The sequence below is a fragment of the Ursus maritimus genome, unplaced genomic scaffold (genome assembly GCF_017311325.1).
Source record: "Ursus maritimus isolate PB19 unplaced genomic scaffold, ASM1731132v1 scaffold_7, whole genome shotgun sequence".
Lineage (NCBI taxonomy): Eukaryota > Metazoa > Chordata > Mammalia > Carnivora > Ursidae > Ursus > Ursus maritimus.
Window position 1 is genome coordinate 26227590 of NW_024426885.1, and position 7894 is coordinate 26235483.

The 7894-nt window shown below is 42.0% G+C and overlaps 1 pseudogene; it reads left to right on the forward strand.

Annotated features, from left to right (window-relative positions):
* The first annotated feature begins 4022 nt into the window (after positions 1 to 4022).
* On the forward strand, positions 4023 to 4903 carry LOC121101246 (annotated as a pseudogene).
* Positions 4904 to 7894: the final 2991 nt, after the last annotated feature.

The window sequence follows — 7894 nt, forward strand, 5'->3', positions numbered from 1 at the left end:
ACCAACCTTAAAAAAAAAGAAAGAAAAATATTAAGCTAAGTGAAAGAAGTCAAACGCAAAAGACTACATATTGTGACCATTTATATAAAATTCTACTTATTTGAGTCCTTTCTCTTTTTTCTTGGTAAGTCTGGCTAGAGGTTTATCAATTTTTTAAACATTTTTTATTTACATTCAATTAACATATAATATAGTATTGGTTTCAGAGGTATAGGTCTATGATTCATCAGTCTTATGTAATACCCGGTGCTCATTACATCACATGCCCACCTTAATGTCCATCACCCAGTTACCCCATGTTACCCTATCCTTCCACTCCCCTCCCCTCCAGCAATCCTCAATTTTATTGATTTTTTTCAAAGTGTCAGCTCCTGGTTTCATCAACCTGTTCTATTGGTTTTTTTAGTTTCTATATCATTTATTTTTGCTCTAATCTTTATTTGAAATTCTAAAAAAACCCCACAAAATCACAGTGGCAGAAAACAGGTCAGTGACTGGATGGAGCTAAGAGTTAAGGAGATTGATTGCAATGGGGTTAAGGGAACTTTTCATGGTGATGGAAATATTTTATATCTAAGGAAAGAATTGTTAAGAGAGCAGTCTATGGGAAGGTGAACTGGGTGAATGGGAGAAGTTGTGGGCCTTTTGACATTTTTGGAATTTTTTCTGGGTGTACTAGTTAAGAAATAAATAGCTAAAATAGAGGCACCTTGCTGGCTCACTAGGTAGAGCATGCAACTCTTGATCTCAGGGTCATGAGTTCAAGCCCCACATGGGACGTAGAGCTTACTGTAATAAAAAAGAAAAGAAAAGAAAAGAAAAGAAAAGAAAAGAAAGCTAAAATAAAACAGGTATTTAAAAAAACTGAATTTAGGGGTGTCTGGGTGGCTCATTTGGTTGGGCATCTGACTCTTGGTTCTGGCTTGGTCCTGATCTCAGGGTCATGGGATTGAGCCCTGCATAGGGCTCTGTGCTCAGCGTGGAGTCAGCTTGGGATTCTCTCCCTCCCTGCTTGTGTGCACTCTCTCTCTCTCTCTCTCTCAAATACGATGAATAAAATCTTTTAAAAATAAACTGAATTTAGACTCAGAATTTATTAAAGAGAGAAGTATGATTATTTTTAGACTCAAATTTGAAGTGGGTCACACCTGTTATATGAACATATCGATATTTTTAAAATACCGTAATAACAACAACAAACATTTGCTGAGTTTTGCCATGTGCCAGGCATGGCTAAGAACTTTAAAGAACTTGAGGCATACAGAAGTTACGTAATGTGTCTGAAATTATACAGCCAGCCAGGAGCTGTGAATTTCTGAAGGTCACTGGATCCTTATAGCATGGAAGAGACTAAGATGGAGTGGGTCCAAGTGCTTCCTATGGGAGTAAAGTGGGTGTGATAAGAAAGAGAGTCTACTGTACTGGCCCACAAAGGGCCTTGGTCTGAAAGGTGAGCTGAAACAGCTAGCAGGCCTCAGAGAACCGGTCCAGGGGCTCAAGATCTAAGGGTCATGTTGTGGGAGTTACACCCCAATCAGAATTCTCCATGTTGAATCAAAGGGAAATAAGCAAGGCAGGCAAGACATTAAGGATTTCCAGTATCAGCCAGGCAAACCTGATCTCAGATGGTTGGCCACCTAGCATGGATGTGGGGCTAATGTGTGCCTTTTGGCAGCTGGAGGGCCAGGATGGATGAGAGGCATTCAGGGAAAAGAGGAAAAATGGAGAAATAGTTGGAGGAGTAGAAGTAGTGTAGGTCTATGATAGAGAAATCGCCCCCAATTAGTCCTATACATGGCTTCAGGGACAGAATGGGCTCAGGAGGCCAACTAGCGGGCGGAACCGGTTGTTACTGAATTAACCCTAAGGCCTGAGTGTCTCCAGATTGTCTGGGAGGCTCAGCCACTGCAAGCCAGTGTCTGTGTCCTGCCGCTTCACCCAGTTGATTAGATCTTTTCCTGGGACCATTTCCAAACCTCAATTTCTACTGCTTCCTTGAGACCTCACTTTTCTGATTCCTCTGTGGAAAATAACCAAACTCCTTTGGTTTCTCCCCCGCATATCTGAGAGCTTGGAGAAACGTCAGTCCTGTCCCCAGGATAAGGAAATAGTTCATGAGTACTATCTGGATTAGAGCATTTAGCGGCTAGTGCCGACCGCCTTAGAACCTGAGTCCATAGCTGGACTATCGCTGGTTGGTATGAGCCTGAATCATAGTTTTGTTTTGTTTTGTTTTTTTCTAGACTGTGTCATCCTGCCTTCCCCAATTTATTAGAACGTCTCTGAGAGCCAGGACCATGTCGGTCACACCATCCACTCTATCAGAACCTCAAAGTCCTACCGCCAAATACATTCATTGCTCTGTCCACTATTTCCAAACTGATCTAAGGCAGGGAACTAATAACACACTCAAATTGGGTAATTCTAGAAAAGTTTAATAAGGGAATTATTAAACTAATAAACTGGTGCAGGGAAAAACAGGTGGTGGCCACTTTACCCATAGAAAGAAGGGGTGAGGGAAGGGAGCCATTACTAGAATACAGAGACACAAAGAGCTTTGTGGCGAGGGCTGCCTGTCAGGAGCTGGGACCTGCTATCAATTGCCATAGGTGCCCAGAGCAGCCCCGCAGATTGAGATCCTCCCACCCTCTGATCTCTTGCCAGTGCTACACATGGGCCAAGTTCAACCAGAAGCCAGAGGGCCTTGGAGCCAGTTGCTCAGTCAGCATGGGTAAACTTCCAGAGAAGGAGTGAAGCTTGAAGGGTAAATAGACATCATCTTTAACCTAGACTCCTGCAATAACCTTCACCTATTGTCTGATTTCTTCACAGCTGCCAAATATATATAGATGAAAACTACCATTTTAACTATTTTTTATTTTTTACCATTTTAATTTATGTAATTTGACAGAGAGAGAGAGCACACAAGCAGGGGGAGTTGTAGGCAGAGGGAGAGGGAGAAGCAGACTTCCCGCTGAGTAGAGAGCCCAGTGTGGGGCTCGATCCCAGGACACTGGGATCATGATCTGAGCTGAAGGCAGACGCTTAACGACTGAGACACCCAGGCACCCCAAGAATGAAGTTCTGATACATGGTGTAACATGGATAAGCTTTGTGAACATAATGCTAAGTGAAAGAAGTCAGACATAAAAAGAAAAACATTGTATGATTCCATTTATATGAAATATCTGACATAGGAAAATTCACAGATATGGAAAATAGATGAGAGGTTATCAGGGGCTTCGGGGTAAGAGAAATGGGAAATTATTGCTTAGTGGGTAGTTTCTGTTTGGGGTTATAAAAAAATTTTGGAAATAGATAATGGTGATGGTTGCAGAACATTGTGAATATAATTAATGAAACTGAATTCTACACTACCTGCTTGTTCTCCCTCTCCCTCTTCCTGCTGCGCGCCCTGCTTATGCTTTCTCTGTCAAATAAATAAATAAAACATTTTTAAAAAAGTTATAATAATCTAGACAGTGTAGTACTGGCCTAAGGACAGACATAGATTGACGGAATAGAATTGAGAGCCAGGGATGTCTGGGTGACTCAGTTGGTTAAGTGTCTGCCTTCGGCACAGGTCATGATCCCAGGGTCCTGCATCGGGCTCCTTGCTCAGCAGAGAGTCTGCGTCTCCCTCTGCCTGCTGTTCCCTCTGCCTGCTGCTTCCCCTGCTTATACTCTCTCTCTCTCTCTCTGACAAATGAATAAATAAAATCCTTAAAGGTTGGTATGGATCTCTTCTAACAAAGTTTAAATACAAGCCTCAAAAGGATCCATCTGATTACAAGAAATTTAACTGCACACCAGAAAAAATCCAAAATTATCTAAAAGAATACAACATAATCTAGCAACCAATGATGTAAAAATCACAATGTCTGAGTCAAAAAAACCTAAACAACCCTCAAAACGCAAGAAAATATTACCCATAAACAGGATAAAAATCAATCAGTAGAGGACAGTGGTGGATCTAGGGACGCAGAGACCCAGGGTCCTGGCAGCAGGGTGGCCCACTGGCTGATAGCAAGCATATAGTCAGCATGCCAAGGCCAGCTCTAAGAAGCGAGGGACTGTCTTGGCTGAGTATCGCTGCCCCAGATGTCAAAGAGTTGGATGTGTTCAACACCAGTCTGGGGCCATTTGCCAGCAAGCACCAGCAAAAGATCCAGAGAGTCCTCAAGTTCCAAGTACACTTCCAGGACATATGTGCCACCACTGGTGTGGATCCTCTGACTTCTGAAAAAGGATTTTGGTCTGAGGTGCTGGGGATACAAATTATCACAGTGTGCCTAGCCCTTCCATTTCCCCTGAAACGGAAGCTATAAGAAAGATCCAAATGAAACGACTTTGGAGAACTTTGGAGGACCTACACAATAGGCATTCAAAGGAAGAAGAAAATTTGCCTAGGATGTCAGCCAAGGCAACCTGATCAGGGCCATTAAGTAACTAAAGGCCCTGGCTTTGGCATCATCACTGTGGGAGGCACTTAGCTCATCAGTATGTTCTGAGTTCAACAGAGATCACACTAGGTGTTGCTGCTGGCAGGGAGAATGGCCACATGACCATCAGGGAGATCAAAGCTAATCTTAAATGGGAGACGAAGTAAGTGAGGCAAGTTCTGGAACATCTGTTGAAGAAAATGTTGGCCTGGTTGGACTTGTAAGCCCCAGAGGAGACACACTACTGTCTGCCAGCTCTTTCCACTGACCTCTGCTCCCGTTAGATTACCACTGATGAGGCCAGAGAAGTCCTCTTCTGAATCTGAGAGTGTGGAAGAGGGCACAGCGGCTGGCAGGGAGAAGAGAGAGGAGCTACTGATAAATAAAACCTGAACAATTTTGTTTAAAAAAAAAAAGAAAAATATCGACCAATAAAAACAGGTCCAGAAATAATAATGTGATGAAACTAACAAACAGGGACATAAAAGCAGTGATTATAAAAATGCTCTAGGGCACCTGGGTGGCTCAGTCAGTTAAGTGTCTGCATTCAGCTCAGGTCATGATCCTGGGGTCCTGGGATCAAGTTCCACATAGGGCCCGTGCTCAGCGGGGAATCTGCTTCTCCCTCTTCCTCCACTTCTCCTCCCTCTCTCTCTGCTGCATGTTCTCTCTCTGTCAAATAAATAAATAAGATATTTTTAAAAATGCTCTATAAGTTCAAAAAGGCAGGGGAAAACATGGCCACAATAATTAGAGAAAATGAAGATATAAGATTCAGTGAAACGTCTAGAGATAAAAAATACATTATCTGAAATGGAAAATACACTGGATGGGATAAAAGCAGATGCTGAAGAAAAGATTAGTGATCTGAAGAAATATAATAGAAACTAACCAGGGAGGAGTCCAAGATGGCAGAGGAGTAGGAGACCTTAATTTTGTCTGGTCCCAGGAATTCAGGTAGATAACTATCAAATCATTCTGAACACCTGCACACTCAACCAGAGATCGAAGAAAAGAATAGCTGCAACTCTACGAATAGAAAAGCAACCACTTTATGCAAGGTAGGAGTTGAAGAGAAGTGAGTCTGAGGTGATTTATGGGAAGCTAGACTGCAGGGGGAGGGAGCCTCTCTCAGCCGGTTACTAGCAAGTCATATAGCAGGGGGGCACAAAATCGGAACTTTTAGAAGTCTGGTCCGGTGAGGGATGGTCGCTCAGGTGGCTAAGTGGGGCAGAGGTGCTGAGTGCAGCAGAGCTCCCAGGCATCGGAGTGAGGAAGTCGGCTGCAAAGAGTGAGCCGAGGAGTGGGCTCTCAGCTCTGGGTGGCCATAAACTGTGATCCACAGCCCTGTCGGGCCGCTGCTCTCCAAGCAGGGGCCCAACACGCGGCAGATCCCAAGGAACCCTCCTTCCTCCCCTGGGCGGAGCGGCCCAGGAGCGCGCCAGTCCAGGAGCATGTGGCAAGAGCCTGCTGGGTTTGGAGACTCAAAACGGGGTCATGTGCCTGAGATAGAAATGCTCGGTCACAGGCCGGGTGAGCACGGAGTGTGGGAGACCAGGGAGACAGGCGTGATTCACTGCTTTTCTCTGAGGACGCACTGAGGAGTGGGGCCCCGAGCTCTCAGCTCCAAGGCCGGAGACTGGGAGGCCGCCATTTTCATTCTCATCCTCTAAAGTGGCACAGAAAACTTTCAGGGAACCAAAACTACAGAGAGCAAACGGGAGCAGACGACTTAGCCGGGCCCCTGGCAAGGGCGGTGCAATTCCGCACGTGGCAAAGACACAGGAGAATCAACGCAACGGGCCCCTCCCCCAGAAGCTCAGCGAGAACTATGGCCAAGACCAAGTTTAGTGGGCAATGAGAACTGCCCAACCCCAGCGCTAGGGGAATACAGCACATAGAATTCATGGCTTTTTCCCATGATTCCTTAGCCTTTCAACTTTATATTTTAAATTTTTTTCTCTCCTTTCTCAAACAAGCTCTTATTCTATCAACTCCTTTTTAAAATCTTTTTTAATTTTCATTTTTACAGTTACATTCTATCCCTTCATTGTATTTAATCTTATTTTTGTGTGTATATATATATATATATATTTTTTCTTTCTTTACAGTTTTAGGTTGCAGTTTCTTCTAACAGACCAAAATACACCCAAAATCTAGTGTATGGCTCTGTTCTATTCGCCTGTCTGATCATCTCTTTTTTATTTGTTTGTTTTTTCTTCTTCCCTTTTTGGGGGGTTCTTTTGGGTTTTGTTTTGTTTTGTTTTGTTTTGTTAAAGTCTTTTTTAAATTTTCATCTTTATAGTTGCATTCTATCCTTTCAATGTATTGAATTTTATTTTTGTACTTATATAAGTTTTTCTTTCTATACAATTTTTAGATGTAATTTCTTCTAACAAACTGACCAAAATACACTCAGAAGATAGTGTATTGCTCTGTACTGATGACCTGTCTGTTTATATCCTTTCCTTTTTCAGTTGTTGGGGTTTTTTTTCTCTTTTGTTTTTTCTTGTCTTTTAATTTCCATTTTTACAGTTACATTCTATCCTTTCATTGTATTTAATTTTATTTTTGTACATATGTAAGTTTTCCTTCTTCACAATTTTGGGATCTAGTTTTCTAAAAAACAGACCAAAATACACACAGAAGCCAATGTATTGTTCTATTCTGCTCACCTGTCTGATTATATTCTCTCTTTTTTTTTTCTTTTTTCTTTTTTTTCCCCGGTTTCAGGTCTCTTCTGATTTGTTTAGTGTATATTTTTCTGAGGTCATTGTTGCCACTTTAGTATTTTTAGTTCTCTCATTCATCTATTCTTCTCTGAACAGAACGACAAGAGGGAAAAACTCGCCTCAAAAAACCAGAACAAGAGGCAGTACTGACCCCCAGGGTCCTAATCAGTATTGACATAAGTAAGATGTCAGAACTAGAGTTCAGGATAACGATTATAAAGATACTAGCTGGGCTTGAAAAGCATAGAAGACACTAGAGAATCCCTTTCCAGAGAAATAAAAGAACTAAAATCGAACCAAGTTGGAATTTTAAGAAGGCTGTTAATGAGATGCAATAATAAACAGAGGTTCTTGAACACAGTAGTGATTGAGCAGAGCGGCATTTCTGGGTTTATTTGTTAGGCACTTCATGGTTTTCTGCTCATATTGCCATTAATTTTCCCAGAAATATTTATAATCTGTTTATGCTTACAGTCTTTTTGCAATCTACATAGTTTCACCACTGACATTCTGTAAAAAATCAATCAGGAAATAACAGCTATATATAATGAGTTTGGCTATAGGCATTAAAACATGTAAATACTTACTGTTCCCTATGATTTTATAAACCGTTATCTTTTGGGTGTCAGTTCAAGTTTTGATTCCAAACAAATCCAGATGTGGAACAAAATGTAGCTGCTGTTTGAAAATGAAGAGGTAAAAAACACAATTAATCTGACC